Source organism: Argiope bruennichi, chromosome X2 (assembly GCF_947563725.1).
Source record: "Argiope bruennichi chromosome X2, qqArgBrue1.1, whole genome shotgun sequence".
Lineage (NCBI taxonomy): Eukaryota > Metazoa > Arthropoda > Arachnida > Araneae > Araneidae > Argiope > Argiope bruennichi.
The window spans coordinates 55,159,144-55,178,127 of NC_079163.1; the positions used below are offsets into that span (position 1 = coordinate 55,159,144).

General features: G+C 28.9%; 1 protein-coding gene across 3 annotated transcripts in view; it reads left to right on the forward strand.

Moving 5' to 3' along the window:
- Positions 1-18,984, forward strand: part of LOC129960678 (cytoplasmic polyadenylation element-binding protein 2-like) — a 92,577-nt gene that overhangs the window by 29,469 nt on the left and 44,124 nt on the right. The window lies entirely within an intron of this gene.

Below are 18,984 nucleotides of genomic sequence, written 5' to 3' on the forward strand. Positions count from 1 at the left end.
ATGATAGTACATTGTTATTAAATAATCACAACAGAAGAAACGTTATATGCAAAGAAGGCGCCTTTATCCTTTTTGAATTTCGAGTTTCTTACACTTCGGTGTTAATAACAAAAAAATATTTTTATCTTGTGTATAAAATAGGTAGGCGTTATTTTTCAAAGCTCTTTTGAAATCTTTACTCTCTAATTTAATTCAAAAACTAGCGGTAGAATATATGAATAAAATGAAATCAAATCAGTGTAAAATGTTGTAATTGTAAAAAATTAAATTAATTGTAAAAAATTAATTAATTGTAAATAAAAAAAATCATATAAAAAGTCGTCAAAATATTAATTGTGAATAATTTTTTGGTAAAATAAATGAAAGAATTCAGTTAAGGCTTATGTAAATATTTTGGCAGCTACAAGCATTTGCGTAAAAGTTGTGGCAGAAAAGTCTTTCAGATGTTAACGCATATGAAATTTTTATAAAATACAATCTGTTTTTATTTTCTCGTGCAAGAAGTATAAGATAAAATATTGTAATCACCGAAAATCGTTTCAAACCAAAAAGGATTCCCAAAGCATATTTGATTTCGAATTCTTGCTGAAGCCCCACATTTCCGAGTCTTTAATTTTATCTGTCTGCGAATGCGATAAGGCAAAACTACCATGAATTCGGAGATTTGATGGGCCTTTTGACCAAGTAGATTTCTATCAAGTTTTGAACAAAATCCATCAGCCTGTTTGTCCCCGCATGTCTGTGTGAGCATGATAACTTAAAAACGTAAATAGCTAGATGAATGAAATTTCGCATATAGATTTATCATTATAATTAAGATTTGCGACGAATTTTGGACACAACTCGAAACTGCAGCCACTAAAACAAATGAAATTTGATAGTTGTCCAAACTGTCTTTCCCCAAACACTAAACGTGTCATATCGTTTCAGTATATGAAGAAGTCAAAAGGAAATATACAGCATGAAGCATTAATACATTGTGGTTTTGTACTTTAAGTGCAAAATATCAGATACAGCCCTCGACATTCAGTCTTATAAATGAATGCTTGTATGGTATGAAAGTATATGTAATTTCATTAAAAGTAAAGAAAATACACTGATTGTTAGTTATTTTTCTCAGAGACATAGTAGAATTACCTAATTAGTTTTCAGCAGAATTACCTAAATCATCAAATCTCATTATAAACACAAAACGTAATTTTAACCTACACGCTTGCGAACATAAATGTGGACAAAGCCGACAATGTGTTAAGATTTTGAACAATTATTTAAACGGAAGCAGGGTCCTTTACTTAAAACACTTCTGCAATGAATTATGTCTCGAAGTAATAAGTCTACCTCGGTAAAGTCGCCGAGTTCATTAATACTGATTTTCGAACAACGCCTCCGAAGAAAGCGTTAATGCAGTAATTTCCCTGGGTATTTAAAGGTCGTTTGTTTATTTAAACAAATTAAAGTGGCCCGCTTTGTTTTCTAATATACGTAGCACAATCCTTCCTGTAAATAAATATTCTTGATAAAAATAAATAATAGCTTTTCTGAACAAAAATATATAGTAAATTTGATCTACGTTCTTTCGATGTAGAAATCGAGTTTCAATTATTCTATGCAGTTTGGCGGATTATGATGTTGTTGTGAAACATTTATATATCTATACGCTTTGAGGTAAAAATATTTGGACATATTAGAAATCGATATATTAGAAATATAATTATTAACGATAAAAAAAATCACTGGAGGTTAAAAGATTCAAGTGGCAGCTACGTTTCAAAGTCGATTTTTGATGAATATATCAAATATTTTTTTAACCCTTTCTAAGGCCGTGGGAAGTATGCTTCCCGCAAATTTATCAATCTTTGTATGAAATTATGTTGGTTGGCTTAAGTTCTGACAGTTTTTTTTAGAAAGACAGAAACTTAGATGCTTCAGTTCTTTATCTCACACAAAATGATGTGTCTTGGTTTGTCACTTAATTATTGATTAACCAAATTAATGAATTAATCAAATTAAATTTATCTAATAAGCTAAATGAATCCCTTTTCTTATTCTAATTAAGTTTATCTAATAAGCTAAATGAATCCCTTTTCTTATTCTAACTAAATTTATCTAATAAGCTAAATGAATCCCTTTTCTTATTCTAATTAAGTTTATCTAATAAGCTAAATGAATCCCTTTTCTTATTCTAACTAAATTTATCTAATAAGCTAAATGAATCCCTTTTCTTATTCTAATTAAGTTTATCTAATAAGCTAAATGAATCCCTTTTCTTATTCTAACTAAATTTATCTAATAAGCTAAATGAATCCCTTTTTTTATTCTTATTTCAAGCCTAAAAATGGCCCTTTAAAGAGTTAAATTTTATATTCTCAATTATTTGGGTAGTTTAATATATGAAACGGTTTGAATTTTAATTCTAAATCTCGTTCTTTGGAAAGTTATATTGATTTTTATATTTGCATAATTTATATTTTAGTGTTATTTACATCTTTAAATGCTATTTTCTGGATATTTTGATGAACCCTCATAAATTAAAATTCAGTGCTTATTTTATGTTTAAGTGTAGTATAATGACTTATCAATATATTCTGCGGCTCTTGAAATAAGTAATAAAGAATATTGTTAATTAAAAATATTTTATTTAAATGCTTTATAATGCTAAAAACTAAAATTTTCATATTATTTATCAACCAAATTCAGTATTTAAAAACTAGATAGTAATACAATTTATTTTACAATTCAGGAACTACGTAATATATTTTTAAAGTAAACTGCAATTTTGAACAAATCACTTGGCAAACTTCTAAACCAGAAGGATTTCCAAATCACTTTTGATATAATTTCGCTTGATAGGTGTCTATTTTGTTTTATATCTTCAATCTATTTTATCCAAAAAATTTAAAAATGTAAATATTTTTTAACATTTTAAAAGAAATTCACCATGTAGTCACATATTGAATCCTTACCTGATTTCAACATGGCATGATCTGCAGAGTGACATGATACGATCTTCATGACATGACTTGCATAATGGCTTGTCTTCAGCAAGTACCCCCCCCCCCTTATATTCAATAATCTTAACCCTTATCATGGCAAGATTGCTTTTCTGAAGAAAAGCAAAAAAAAAAAAAAAAATGTATATAGGTAGCTTCTTTACGCTATAAAAAACATCAAAAAATAAATTTAAAAAATCGTTTAATAAAACTAAGTTAAAAATTATTTTATAGTGGTAGTATATTTTTATAAAGTTGTATGTATGGTATACTATACAAAATGAATATAAGGGTTAAACGATATTTATAAATCGTAAAAGTTTGTTAGCGGCCAGTTTTTGCTAAAATAAGGATTCGGTTAACCGTTTCTATGGCGACGAAAGAACAAGTTTGTGCTTAGAATGCTCTCTGAAATAGTTGGAATTTATTCGACCATGCTTTAATATGTTGAGGTTTAACATATTTTAGACTTATTTCTATTACTAACAATAATTAAGTTATAACTTAATTCCAGGACTATTTTGCATTTTTATTACTTAATTAGATGACATCTCCCTTTTCGGGAGTGTGCTATTCTATTAAGTGCTGTTAATTTTGAATGCACTGTTCTATTAAGTGCTGTTAATGTTGAATGCACTGTTCTATTAAGTGCTGTTAATGTTGAATGCACTGTTCTATTAATTAAGTGCTGTTAATGTTGAATGCACTGTTTTATTAATTAAGTGCTGTTAATGTAGAATGCACTGTTTTATTAATTAAGTGCTGTTAATGTTGGATGCACTGTTTTATTAATTAAATACTGTTAATGTTAAATGTACTGATTTATTAATTAAGTGCTGTTAATGTTAAATGCACTGTTGTATTAATTAAGAATCCATAGGATACATGATGCGTTAATAGAATTTGAATAATTTTCGTATCGAATTATCGCGTCTATGAATGATTTAATTTCAGTTTATAAGTTTAAGAACGCATAATTTGATGCCCATATGACGCTTGGCCTCGACGGTTAAGGTTAATAATAGAGACCGTAATGATTTCGTGACAGATTCTCGACTATCTGCCTGGAGGGTCGCGAGTTTAAAACCCGATTCTATGGAAAATCGCTGTGTATACAAGCCTTATAACTATTTAATCTGTCCTGGAGCAAACGTTATCTCCATAGTGTAGAGTGGGATGTCTGGAGAGGGAGGTGGCTGCTCAAGAGTCGTCCACGTCGTCTTACTAGTATTCAGAATTACGAGTTCTAACCCAAAACAGCCCTTATGACACCTTTTAAAAAAAGACGTTAATATAGTGAAACTAAGTCAAACTGAACTTTTGCTTAATAATAATAATTTCAATGGCTAAACACGCATGAAAAAGACATAATAGTTTAAATGAATAGTGCTTTGTTTCTTCAAAACGTACTTTTATCCACAAGTTACTAAGGCTTTGTTCATTTAGATTCGCAGTTTCATTCTTTAGAATCCTGCAAAATCATTTTCAAGGGAACTCTCTTGAGAAAACTCGATGTGGATTATCGGGGTGGTTATTTGTTTTTTTGCTTCGGTTTATTTTGTTAATATAATCTAGAGAGAATGTTAAATGGAGTACCCTTTCTCTGTTGCCTGCACGCATAGCGACCATATACTCTGAATATTATTTGAAAAAAGTGCACCTATTTGTTTGGTCAAGGTTTTTAAATTTCCTTCAGGTATCATGGAAACGACCTGAGGGTGGAGCTTGCTTTCACTGTAATCGATGTGAAGTTGTAGAAGAAATGGGAAAATGAGCTTATGCAAACCTTGAACTTTTACTTAAAATATGTCCTCCTTTAATATATCCCGATGACCATTTATAAATAATACATGCGTTCGTTTTTTATGTAGAATTATGAATGTATCATTAATATCTGACCTACTTATCAGTAGCCTGCAAGTTAGAATTTTAGGTTATCTTCTTTATAGTTTGTAGAATCTTTTAAATATCGTTTCCTTCGCTGGATGTACCAGAAATATTATGTATTTGAAAAAAATAATGTGTTTTTTTAAATATTTGTTTGATTTACATTAAAAAATATTTTGGCTTTGAAAATTTTTTGAAAATGTATGAAGTTTGAAAAAAAAAAAAAACAAAAAAAAAACCGCCATTTTCTGTTTTACCGTGTTTTATTTTTGTTGATTCTATACTCAGGAGTTGATTAAAGTCCGGACGCCCCGGCCTGAAAAGGGATACGGAAGTAAAAACTTTTTTTAATCTCACGAAATAGATGTGTTTTTTTTAATTTGCTAATTTTAATTCTCTTTAAATATAAAATTAATGAATAATCCGTTCTCCATTGGAAAAATTTCCTCAATTTAGTGTATGATAAATATCTCTGTTGTTGAATATCAACGTCTGGGATTAAATTACCGCATTTCTGTTTGTAAAATTCCTTAAAAAATAATACTATATTAAATAAAAAAATTAATAATACACATTTGATTTGGTTTTATAAATTATATATAAAGATTTGCTTTGGAAATATTTTTTAAACATTTAAAGTGAATTATGATAAAAGAAAATAATAAGTTGAAACCGATTACAAAGCCGAACATCATATACGCGTGTTTTATTGTAAAGTAAATCGTATCACACATTCCGTAATTTAACATATTTATAATATTTGCATTTATAAAAAAGGAAATATCGATGAAATATTGTGATTAAGATTAAAATTTACTAATCTATATTTTAAAACATAATGGCTTGTTAAACAAAATACAGTAGCACATATGGGAAATACTTTCAGAAGGGTTTCAAACGCATCAAACTATTCCCCTTTTTCTACGGCTATTTATTCAGTGTATATAATGAACGGAAATGTGTAATACAGATTTGTTTATATTTTTCCCATACTCAGCCGAAGTACTGGTTTCGTTTTCTGTACTGATGGCGAGAACTAACAATGGTTGATGGGGTAGTAATTTATTAAGTTCTTGAAATTTATACCATTATATAATTCATTGCCTTACACCTTTGAGGTAGGCTGTGGACAAATAAGCACCACTATATCCTACTTACAATACTTTGTAGTTAATGCTATATGGAAATGTGTTTGTAAAACCAATCTGTGCTGAATTATGGATTTTGGGGTTACAATTTTAAAAATGAAGGCAGATTGTAAATAATTCATAATTATGATCGAAAAAGTCATTTAATAAATATTATGCGCATTAAAAAATATACACTCCTGAAATTATGAAAATAACACAAGAGTTTAAAAAAATAAACATATTTATGGTTATTTTTCATTAAGGAATTGTGAATGGCCCAAAGCAACTTTTGTGAGATCTTAACATGCATATTGCGACTTCATATGTTGATTAACTGACTTCCATACTACACTCTTTAATTTACTCAGATATGACACATCAAATCTTGCATAGAATGGCAGAATTTTAAATGGGAGTAAAATAGACTAAAGTTGCAGGTCCTTCGAATCGTCAAATGCGTGTTTTATAAACATGTAAGTCGTCCCGCATGCCAGTTTCGCATCAAAGTCCGTTTTGAACAGAAATTAAGAGAAAATAAACAGAAGATGTTTTGTTTTTTTTCCCCCGAAGGAAACTGAGTTTAGAGATGAACTCTATCCAATATAAATATGTCTAAAATTTTGCTTGATGAATGTCGAAATGAAAATGACGCATTTTAAATTGTTGGTTGCAACTGTAATTTTTGTAAACATAGTTCTAGTGAATGTTCCGTTGTAATTATTATGTATATTTTAGGAATGAAAATTGAACGAACGATTAACTTCTCGAGTATAATTTATTTGGTTAAGACAATTCCTTTTAATGTGCCGGTAATATAAATCTACCACCTAGCAAATGACTTAAATAGAATGGTGTCGTATTACAAGAATTACTATTTAGAATGTTTAGAATAATCAAATTGTTATTATCGCTTAATTTTTAGAGCGAGAAATGTTCTAAGTCAACCAAAAGAATGGATTGAATTGCTAATTCATGGCTAGCATTACCATTCTTTAAAATGTTTAATCCAAAAATTTGTTAAATTTTATAGGTGTATGAAATTCTGACTTCTATATATTAATTTGCTTATATTGTCATTTTGGTTATTTATCAAATGTTAACTTAATTCCCATCTTAATTCGCTTCTAAAATTTTGTCATTTGAAGAGCTAGAATATCATTGAATGAATTTCGAAATATATGCGATTAAATGCTGGCACAGATTCAACCAAAGTAAACATGTTACTGTAAATTTCCATTTCACGGTATTTGACAATTTCCGTTGGAGTGCTTTCTCTTCCCATATTGTGACGGTAATTGTTATAAATAGAAACGTCGCCGAAAAATGCGTGTGTAAAGTAAAGAGGGTGTCTCTCCGCTCATTCACGCTGGCTGACACAGACAGTTCTTTTAGAAAATAAAATAAACTAAACTGCAGTCTCTCTGTTCTAATATTAGTCAACTCGGAGGCATAGGGTTTGGGAGTAGAAAGAAATAACGATCTCATGACGTATGAATTTTAAAAAAAGCATGATTATTCGGAAGTAGGTTTAACCATTTGTTCGAAAAATTCTGTGATTTGGTGTGTGGGTGTTTGAGGTTTCATGGCACAAGTGATCTGTCCGAAACATAGGACATATTGTGAGTTAAAATAATTTTAAAATCAGCGGGAACGATCTTCCTGTTTGTTTCCATAGCATAATGAGTTTTGAATTTTGGTTCGTCTTTTAGTGAAAGGAATAGAGTAAATATTTTGGAAGAGTACCTCTCCCTATTGATCATTTGCATCCAAATCTTGTTGTAAATCTACAATTTTGTCTAAACACTTTGTTTGATTTTAGTCACTTTATTTATTGCGCTTTGGAATTAACGTATTCATATATACGGAATACGGACAAAAGGCCTTCGCGTTGAAGAGTTTTATCAAATATTTGAGTTTAGGTTTCATGGCGCATGGGATCTGTCTGAAACATAGGATACATTTGTGAATTAAAACAATTTAAAAATTTTATAAGTAAATTAAATTCAATTAAATCTGAATATTCCATAATAAGAATCTGAATATTCCATATTTCCAAAAATAATTTCGCATTCAGGAAGGTTTAAAATAAAAAAATATATCAAAATCTGAAGGTCGATTTTCTTTTTTTGACGACTTACTTATTTGTCTTTGACTTGTCTTATTTTCTCTATATAAATAATAATTATCCAAATTTGTAGTTAATTAATAATACTTAATTATCATTTCTCTTTATAACTTTCTTGGTTTAAAAAATGTGGGTATTTTTAATAGAACTCGTTTTATTATTTTTGAAAAATTTTGAAATATTTTGGAAACCAAATTTATTTTACGTTTTAATCTGTCCATGTGCAGACAGCAGTAAATCTTTTCGTTTATGAAAAAGAAATGTAAATTAATAGCGTTTTATTAAAGAATGTGAAGAATTGTTGATAATTTGTGGTAACTGGATTCTTGTCGGAGTGCCCCACGCTAATTTTTACAAGCATTTGCAGGCTTTATTTTATGTGACTTTTTAACCGACGCGAAGTTTTCTGCAACATAACGATATTTACAAATCCATGATTTGATAAAATTTAGGAAACTTGATTTTGATAATTGTCAACTTGTTTAAAAATCGCGAATTAATATTTGCATCCTATTTTACGTTATTATTGGTTGGAAATAACTTTCCAAATATAACTTTTCAGCTATTGAAAGTTAACTAACTAACCATTTCTAGATATTTCTAAAACTTTATGATCTCCAATTTTTTTTCTTTTTTTTTTTTTTCTGAAAGCATCAATTAACGTAAAAGAATTCGCCTATCAGATTAGGAGTTAGACATGAATCAAATTTTCTGGATATGGCTGCATTTCGCTCTGACATGAAGTTTGTGAAAATAATCATTATTGGAAATCGGATGAAAATGCGCCAGTGTTCAACATAATCGTGACAATTACAATAATTTTTCCGCGACTTGCACTCTGTTTCATACTTTTCTTTCCCTCTCTACAAATATACTCCTCTATCTGAGGTTGAAAGTCATTGGCTAATTGCGTCTGGATTATATGAAATCATTTGCTTGGGATTATAAAATCATTTAACCCTTTCGAGACGAATTTTAAAAAACTTTACAATACAATGCTGTAAATGTATCCCATTAATCTCGAATGAGTTTAGTGGACGTATCGAGTCTAAGGTATCCGGAGAAGTTCGGGGATGGGGGCTTTTCAAAAAAACAAATATTTTAATATTTATATGATTTTTTTTATTGATATACCGATAAAATGATTAATAGAAGGAAAATTATTTAAATATATATGTAGCTTTGAAGAAAAAGCATATTTTTATGCAAATTTTTGAATTTAATTATAAAAACCAGATTGTTCTAGAGAGAAAAAAAAACACTTATTACTGTTTTCATTTTTCTTTGAAATAGCGTAGAGTTTTATAGTTATTATCTAAGAATTATATCCAAAAATAAAATTTTTGTGTGTAATATATGAAATTTCGGATTTTTTTCAACAATATTTACATTAAACATTCATAAATCCACTTCTAGAGCATTCAATATCATATCCATAGTTCATTACATTCTGCATAACGTACGAGCACTAATTATAAATCTCATTAAGATATCTTGATTATTTCTTGAGATATGACGATACTCGTCCAGTAGAATTTTGAAAAAACTCGTTCTTCAGAAAATGCATTTAAAGTTTTTAAATGTTTACAAATAAGCATCACTTATATGTCAATAGTTTACTATATCTTGACTTCTAATTGACATAGAGCCAAAATAAAGATATTACTGGGAACAGAAACGAACCTATTTTTTGAAACTGCAAAATAATAATAATAATAATGCGAATTTTCATCCAAATTCATGTTTTCAACCTAATAGGATACCTTAACTAATAACCAGTTGCTGTGTTTGTATGTAAAATATATCTCTGCGAACCAACTGTTAAAATGTAGTTAACTTAAAATCAGGATGATCCATATAATAAATTCTATACTGACTTCTTTCTCGATCTGGAACTTTGAAATTATGGTGTAAAAATGAGTATGTAAATCGGAGGAAACTGTTTATACCTCCCAAAATGCGTAGGGAAATAATTAGCTCACGTGAGAAAATATAATTAACGTCGTTTCTTAAAACGCAGTCACGTAGCAATTCTTAAATCTGATATGAGTTTTCTTGTAAAAAACGTTAATTAATGAACTATGAAAATTCTCTTTTTGTGTGTGGGTAGGCTATTTAATTTTTTTTCTTATTCTAATATTATGAATTTGTGTAAAAAAAGACTGCAAGACAACGTTATTGATTTAATAAAGTTTTTTTAAAAAGCTCAAGCTCGGTTCAAAATATTTTGTAGCTTCTACTTTTGTGTTAATTTAGCAGTCTGCCATGTCCATTATATTAGGGATATTGTTTCCACTAGGGTTTGTCGGTTTTTCATACCCGGTTTTAAAAACTGGTTTTTTTAAGTAAATTTATCACATTTGAAAACCGGTTTATAAATTAAGAAAACCGTTTTTCCGGTAGATATTTCTGTTCTTCAAAAAAAAAAAAAAAAAATGTTGAATGTTGGGACCGATTCGTGTAGCAGCTGAAGGCTTAGGGCGACGAGATGCCAATTTATTAACAAGTGAAGGTATATTTGAATTTCTGTTAAATGAACTAAATAATTTAAACACTGAAATAAATTGGAAATTATTATGTGCTTTAGAAGAACGAATTCAAAAAAAAGAAGTTAAGTAGAATCAGCAACTCGTCTGCTGTATTTGCGAAATCCACAAAATATTTCTAGTTCAGCGAAGAAATCTAATGTACTTTCTTCAGCTTCAAAAACCCAAATTATTACTGTAAACAAATTACAAAATTATTATCTGGAAAGATATTGTCTAGAGTATTTCCTAATTCTTATGTGGAAACCGATTCTGATGAAGAGAAAATCGAAGAAACTACTCATCAGAGTAATGCTTTTTTAAAAGAAGCCATGAATTCATAAGTTTAATGATGAATTAATTCATAAATGAATTCATAAGTTTCTAGAAGACTCTGAAGAAAAACTTACAAATCCAAAGACACTTAAAGCTGAATTTTCATTATTTGAGGCAATGAATAAAATAATAAAAAAACTTAGATTTGTTATTTGATGCCATGAAAACTATAAAACCAAGCTCAGTAGCTAGTGAACGAGTATTTTCGATTGTAAGCAATATTGTGTACAAAATAAGAACAAGACTTAGCCACCTTTCAGTGGATATTTTATGTTTTTTAAAATCCTATTTTCTTAGGCGAAATTAAAATTAGGGAAAATAATATGAATATTATTTGAAATTTTTCTTTGTGTTTTCGTTATTTTGTTTAAGTAATATGTATTTGTAATCCTTAATTTTTTTGAAATAATTTTACTTTGATATTGATTTCGTTTTTTGTTATTGTATATAAATTAAATTAAATATTTTCCCCTATTCCATTTTTCGACAAAAATTCAAAAACCTTTTTTTTTTTTTTTTTTTTTTTTGGAAATATTGAATTCGAAAACCGGTTTATTAAAAAGTCGGTTTTTGTATAAACCCTAGTTTCCACCAAGTTACATTTTTCCTGTTTTTTCACCTCCCACTATTTTAATTAAAATATGTCTATTACTTCTTAATTTTAAACAATTTTACATGCATTTAGGTCTTTGTAGTCATCGAGTAAATTAAATTCTAATTTAAAAGGTTTTTAAAAAGGTTTCTCATTTTGCTATATTTTGCATAAATCTGAAAAAAGCTATAGGAAAAATAGGCTCTTTTATATTAATATATTGACCTTCAGTAAAGAAGTTATTACTTTAATAAATATGTATCTATGTAAATATTCAACACACACACACACACACACACACACACACACACACACACACACACACACACACATACATATTCAAACTTTTATTTTTCTCCCTGTAAATGAAACCAAAAATAGGTATCGGACAATTAGATCTTTCATAATTATTAATGTGTTGACATTTGGAAAAGAGCTCATATATTTACTGATAATTTTGAAAAAACAACATAAGAATTGAAAGTGTATCGATATATATTTGAATTGTATCGATAATATTCAAATATTTGATTCCAAAAGGGAAAAAATCTCATTCGCGTTAGTCAGACATATTAATCAACAGTTATGTGCCTGATTAAATTTTATCTCTTAATTATTAATGAAGTTCATTATGAAAGAAATCTCATTTTTTACAATTTCACGTGCAAGAATTAATATTCACCTTCACCATGTCAGTAATTATGTGTACTTATAATATGTGCTCAGTGATTAAGGAATTATTGGGTAAAACCAGATATTGTAGATATCGATCTTTAGACTACAGTTTTCAGACGAGTTGAAATAAAATAATAAAATAAATTTTTAAAAAATCTAGTTCATTGAAATCTCAGTATTAAATAAAGTATTGTTTAAGTGAATTTTGGAAGTTGTGAAAACTTCTTTCAAATCCTGTTAAACAATGCAATCTATTATAAACCTTTCAACATATTTTGTTCTGTAGAATGTGATCTACAAATACGTTAACTTGCTTCAGAACCGGTATTTGAATTCCAGTTTTTGGAACATCAAAATGCTCATTAATAATCGATTGTCTATTGATTTTGATGCGACCTTCTGCAGTTTGTTGGGTGTTAACTTGCGAAAAACTGTTTCGTACTCTTTTTATTTCAATAACAATTAATTTTTTAAGCATTTTGAAATTCAAAGATGTGGAGCTAAAATCTGCACATTACTCTTGACAAATTAAAAGCAAAAATATTCGGACATCTCTTTCTTTTTGTGACATGGCAATCTTTCTGTTTGTAAACTTTCTTTCTTTTGAAATTTGTTGTTAAATATTGAAATAATGCAATTGATTTTGGACTAATTTTTAAATTTTAATCTTTTATTAGTTTACGTAATGTTTAAATTGTATTAATTAAATTTGTTATGTTGAAATAGACATTGAGAAAGCAAACACTCAGCTGATTTTTCAACTTCAATCTCTTATTAACAATAAACATAACATTTCGTGAAAATATCGAAATTACAAATAAAAAATAATTTTGTAAGCCATTCGTGATACGTTTGTTATTAACTAGAGAATACAGGTAATTGTTAGACAACTTTAGTATGTTAATCTTTATTTTTGACTCCAAAAGTTCTATTTTTCATATCGCTTACTACGCCCACTTGTTTAATTTCGACAATTGTGAAATTGAACTATATTGACTAACCATATTTCAAATTGCTTTATATGAACATTGGGTTTCATTTATGCATTTCTAAAGTTTTTTGCGTATTCTTATTTGATAGTGTCATCTGACCATTGTTCAAAATTGCGAATTCCGTCTCAAAATAGCTGTCGTGTTGCTCCAAACCAGGACATAAATTTAACTAAACTATACTTATTTGATAGAATTTTTAATATTTGTTCAAACTTTGAATAAATAAATTCTTGTTGGTTAGTATTTTTGAAATGAAAACTTGTTATTGCTAATTACATAATTATCTTGTGTTTGGCACAGAAGGGACAAATCTGGTCTTGTACCATTTGGAATTTCACGAATTAACCAATTACTTGATAACTGGAGTGACTTTTTTAAAATCAGTTTTTCGAAAATTCAAGTAATTATGCTTGAAACTAACATTGCAATTGTCCATTGTCGCCAAACATTCAAAATATGGTACACATTAAAATGTACATTAAACGTCAGAAGAAAATTAATGCTTGTCGCGGTTTAATGACTTTAGATATTTGGATTAATAGTTTATTAGATATAAATAAATTTTTCAACAATAAACCAAAAATGCCTATGCCTTTTGCTGAATTTTTTAAATCTAGGTATAAGAATGTAATTTTTGAATACGGAAACAATGGTCTAAATTGTACAGAATAGTACAGAAGCTCAAAACTTCTAAAGAAATTATTAGGAAAATACGAGTTCTACACTTTTATAATATTCGAAACTCTACTGCGTGAGAATTCTCAGTTTGATTCTATTGTTCTAGATTAGCACATCTCTGCAAAATTATTTTTTGGAGTTATTAACACTTCCACCTCTCTCTAAAATGCTTCATTGTACCAAAGAGTACAGTAATAAGAAGTTGGGTAGTGCTTAAAATGTTATGTTGCTTCAAAATTACGCAGAATTGTTCGGCTTTTTAAATTTATTTTAGAGGATTTATGCATTGTAGTTCCATTCCCACGCTCCAAAATTCTTTTCTGGGTGCTTTTTACATCACCATTTTTCTCAGCAATATTCTATTGTTTCAGTATAAACGCACTTGGGGTGTTGTCTAAAATGTTTTCCGCTACTTCAAAATTACGCAAAACTTTTGGTCATTTGTTTATTTTTATTATTATTATTCTCAGATTCACACTCTCTTGTAACCTCATCCAAATGCTTCTTTGATATTGTTAACGCATCAACTTTTGTCCCAAAATGCCTGTTAAGTTAAATTTTTCAATATCAGACACTTCATATTGCTATTTCTTAAAAAGTGGATTAAAATGGATACTGTTTCTTGAGAACTGAACTAAAGTGCACATTCTTTGTTTTTATCTCCTCTTGTTAAGGCATACACCCCCCTAAATTCTTCTTTGGAAGTTGTTAGCCCTCCTCCCCCATACATACCTTTGTGCAAAACGCTCCATTCACATCTTCCATCTCGTGCTTGTCGGAGGGGGAGGGGATGAAATATGTCGATCGTTACCTGTCCAGATCCCGCAGTCGAATGCTCCGGAAGATTATTGGAGTATGCTGAGGAGGCTGTCCGCATTATCGATTAACGAATTCTTGCAGATTACTTCCGGGTGTGTAGCATCAGTTGGACAGGTTTGGACTCCGGAGAATTCCGATACTTTTCGATGGAAGCTAAAATGAGATTTATTTTTCACTTTTACTTTTTTCATTAAGAAGGCATTACTCCCAATTAAATCGCCCACCAATGGAAAAACTGTCAATTTGTCTAATACTTTAAAAGTGGCATCTTAAAAGCATTCGATCCTTCTGTTTTTTCTATCATAAATTGGCGTTTCGAATATATTTTTTGTGATTACATTATTTAAAAAAATACTTTTAAGTTATACTGTTGGTTTCAGATTTTGATCGTATAACTATCGTTTTGTACAATACACTAGATTTGCAACCTATTAAATAAGATATTCATGAAAAAAACAAAAACATAACGTTCCCACCGTTTTTATGCATTTTTATTTATCTTGTTTCATGGTTGTAACGATTTAATTTTATTTATTTTTAATTCATTTCCCAATGTGCTAAAATATTGAAATTTTATACATTAATGGGTTTTGTATGGCAATAAACTATTGAACTATTTAAATTATTTTCAGAAAATTATCAGTTTATAGATTAATTGAATTAAATTTTGATTCTATACGTGTGGCCCGATCTGGTAGTGCAAATTGGTTTAATCTGGAAACAAATTGGTTCAATAATTAGAAATAAAGAGAAAATAGTTCCAAAAATTTCTTCTTTTTAGTATACCTATAAAATTGTGTTTAAAATTTTTTTTATTGAATTTATTTAGATCGCAAAAGTTGTACTTGGCAGATAATTACATGTGATTATAGTGGCTATGTTGGTTGGAAACACATTCTTGGAATTGTATCTGTTTGTCTGAAAACCCGATAGATCAGCAATGAAAGGAATTAGTCTGATGAAATTTTGTAAAGGATTTTTACCACCAAAATTGTCCATTTGCAACAATTTTTGATTCTATGAACTGTGTAACGGAAGGTGGGGATGGCGGTTCATGCATGATCTTCTTTTATATGTTATAACTTGTTCTGCATAACTTAAATTGCATCCTTTTTTTTTATTTATATTCACTTAGTTAATGAGTAATTAGATTTTTTTTTTACTTGATGAAAATTATTTTTCATAAAAAAAGTTAAGGAAGAAATTGTGTATTTTCATTCAGTTTTTATTAAGAATTTAAAATAAATTTTATCAATTGTTTTTTGTTGCCTTTTTTACTTACTCACATTAATTAAGATTTAGACAATTAGAGAAATATTTTTAAAAAATTCATAAAATGTAAAAATTAAAATAAAGACATGTATAGAATGAAGGTTATTTATTAGCAATATTTAAAACATTTAAAATCTATTAATCTATTCTTCTGGTTTTATTTCGAGCTATTGATCAATGACTTTTTTCTTCATGATCGTCTGAATATCAAATTAATGGAAGATTAATTTATGGAACAGATTAATGGAATTCCTTTTGAAGTTTAAATTATCATTCTATTCTTGCAAATGCATTTTATATAACAAAAAGCTAATCTCAATTTCATTTTAACCCTTTAACTGCTGACTGATTTGTTAGAATATCTGTCCATTTTGAAGCCCACTAGCTTCTTAATGCGTTAAGGTATTGCGTGGCTGAAGGCTTTCAATCGGAAGAAGTAAGTCATAGATTCTCTCCGGGCTTTGTTCTTAACTAAAGATGCTGACACTTATGTATGTGCTTAGTTTTTCTTTAAATTAAAGTTATTTTAAATGTAAAAAAAAAAAAGAATTCTGTGAATAAAAATTCAGGACAGTAAATTCAATTTTACACCTCTCTATAGCATTGTCGATATAAAATAAAAATAACATAATCCAATAAAAAATTACTGAATTGTATCCGTATTTGCGGTTTCCATTTCATAGATATTCTGTTATCATGGGCTAACAGATTTTGTTCAAAATTTGATAAAAATCCACAAATTCGGTATAAAGACCATATACCAAATTTCACCCGTTTTGCTCAATGAGTTTTTGATTAACCGTGTTCATAAACAGACAGATCTAATTTCAAAATTGTGATTTTCGTAATCAGGAAAATCTTGAACGTGGAGATTCATCAAAAACTTGACGTTGTATTTTTTTAATGATTGCCTAACTTTCTCCTTGTTTACTTCGTATAGGAGAAAATATGAAACAGCGCAATAATACGAAACAATTAAAAATTATCTCTCTGTTTCCCATGCTCCATTGCAGTGTCGAAACGTTGAGCTAAAATTGTTTTTCTTTCTTCATTAGATCGCAGTATCTTCTTATTATTTATTTATTCGTAAGTTATTGGATAAGATTGTGATCTGATATTTTTATTTATATGCATTAATTGTTTACGCCCGTGCACAAACATTAGAAACTAAGATCAGTTCAGTAACTTTGAAGGAATGCATTTGTGATAACAAATCTTAGATTAGAGTTCTGAATTATCTTTCATATTCTAAAGTTCATTCGAAACATTTCTAATAACATGTTTTCTCGAAAATATGCAATCTGAAATGATTACATAAATCGGCCTTTTGTGCGTTTATAAAGGCGAATTATAATTCGTATCATTAATTCTCATAAGGATTTGTGGCGATAATTATTTTTGATTAGGGGAGATATTGTTTACATATTTTTTACTAATGTAAATTAACTGCTTAATTAAGTGCCACAAAATTTTCATTAATATTATCGTTATACAGCAGTATTTGTGAGTAAATGTCAGAGTTCTTAAAACATAATTTTTAACTTTGCAATAAATATTTGTTATCATATATCAAACAAGCTGTTGCAAGCTATTGTAAAATTAACTGCTTGATTAAGTGCCACAAAATTTTCATTAGAATTATGGTTATAATTCAGTATTTTTGAGCAAATGCTGGAGTATTTCAAACATAACTTTAACCTTTGTAATAAATATTTATCATATATCAAACTAGCTGTTGCAAGCTACATGTTGTAAATGTGATTTGCTAAAAAGTAAAATTATAATTAACACTTTGATGGACAGTACAACTTAGGTGGCAGTGCCTGCTGCGACACTACTAAATTTCATACATTGCCTATAGGTGGAGCGTCACAACGCCTAATTATAAAATTATGTGATATGACAGAACGAATTAAGCCATTTACACGTAAGGTGTTCTATCGTATCATTTTCATGAGCTTGACGCCTGTGGGCGTACTGTCCAGCAACGTGTTAATATTATCGCTGAATAGAATCCCAACGCGCCCATAATCAAACAATTTTTTAATGTATATATTATTTTTAAGGCAAAAATTTCATTTATACACAATATTTACGCACTGTCTTTCTATCATCTGTTTTGAACTAAGAGCTGAGTTCATCTAGAACTAAGTTCATTAAATCTAGAAATAAGTTCTCTGGCTCACTTAAACTTCTCTTCTTTCCCCTTCCCCTAATTACATTTCTACTCTATCACTTTTGAACCATTTAATTCAAAGTTTATAGAATATTAGTAAGAAATGCTGTGGATTCTACTTCGTTAACACTTTTTTTAGCGTGAAAAAGTTGCTCTTCTCCAAAAGTTATGCTAAAAGGAAGGGGCAGGCCCTGCTTAAGTAAGGGTCTTTAGGTAATATAGATTTTGGGCTTTCTCCTCTTTAACTTAAGGCCAAATATTCTTATTGATTTTAGTTCAATCCTTATTTTAGCAGCCTTTCAGTAATAAATAAAAACTAGTTGAAATGATGAAACATTTAAGTGATCGTTATTTCCTTAGGAGTTCCATTTAAAGTAATTTTGTGCAAAATGGTAAAAAAATTACGAATTTTTTTAACAGAATCCAAATATTATAACACAAAGTTTACCGTCCCGCCTTCCTATCGAAAACAGGGGGGGAAAAATGAAAAAAACTAAGCCGCACTGACTTGCAAGCTTGAAAAAAAAAAAATAATAATAATTGTAAGAATGCTGTTTTTGAATTTAAATGATACTTGGTTTTAATATGAATAAGTTTGAATATACTGTCATGGTAAAGCAAAGTGAAACCACAAAATTAAATATGATTTACCACAAAATATGCGAATTCCACAAAAAAATCTCCATGTTTCTGTGTTGTATGGAACCCTTGTGCTGTTGTTTATTTTGCCTGTCTGATAATCCGGCCCTAGAAGGAGGTTACCAGTTTTTTCTTGGAAACAAACCGA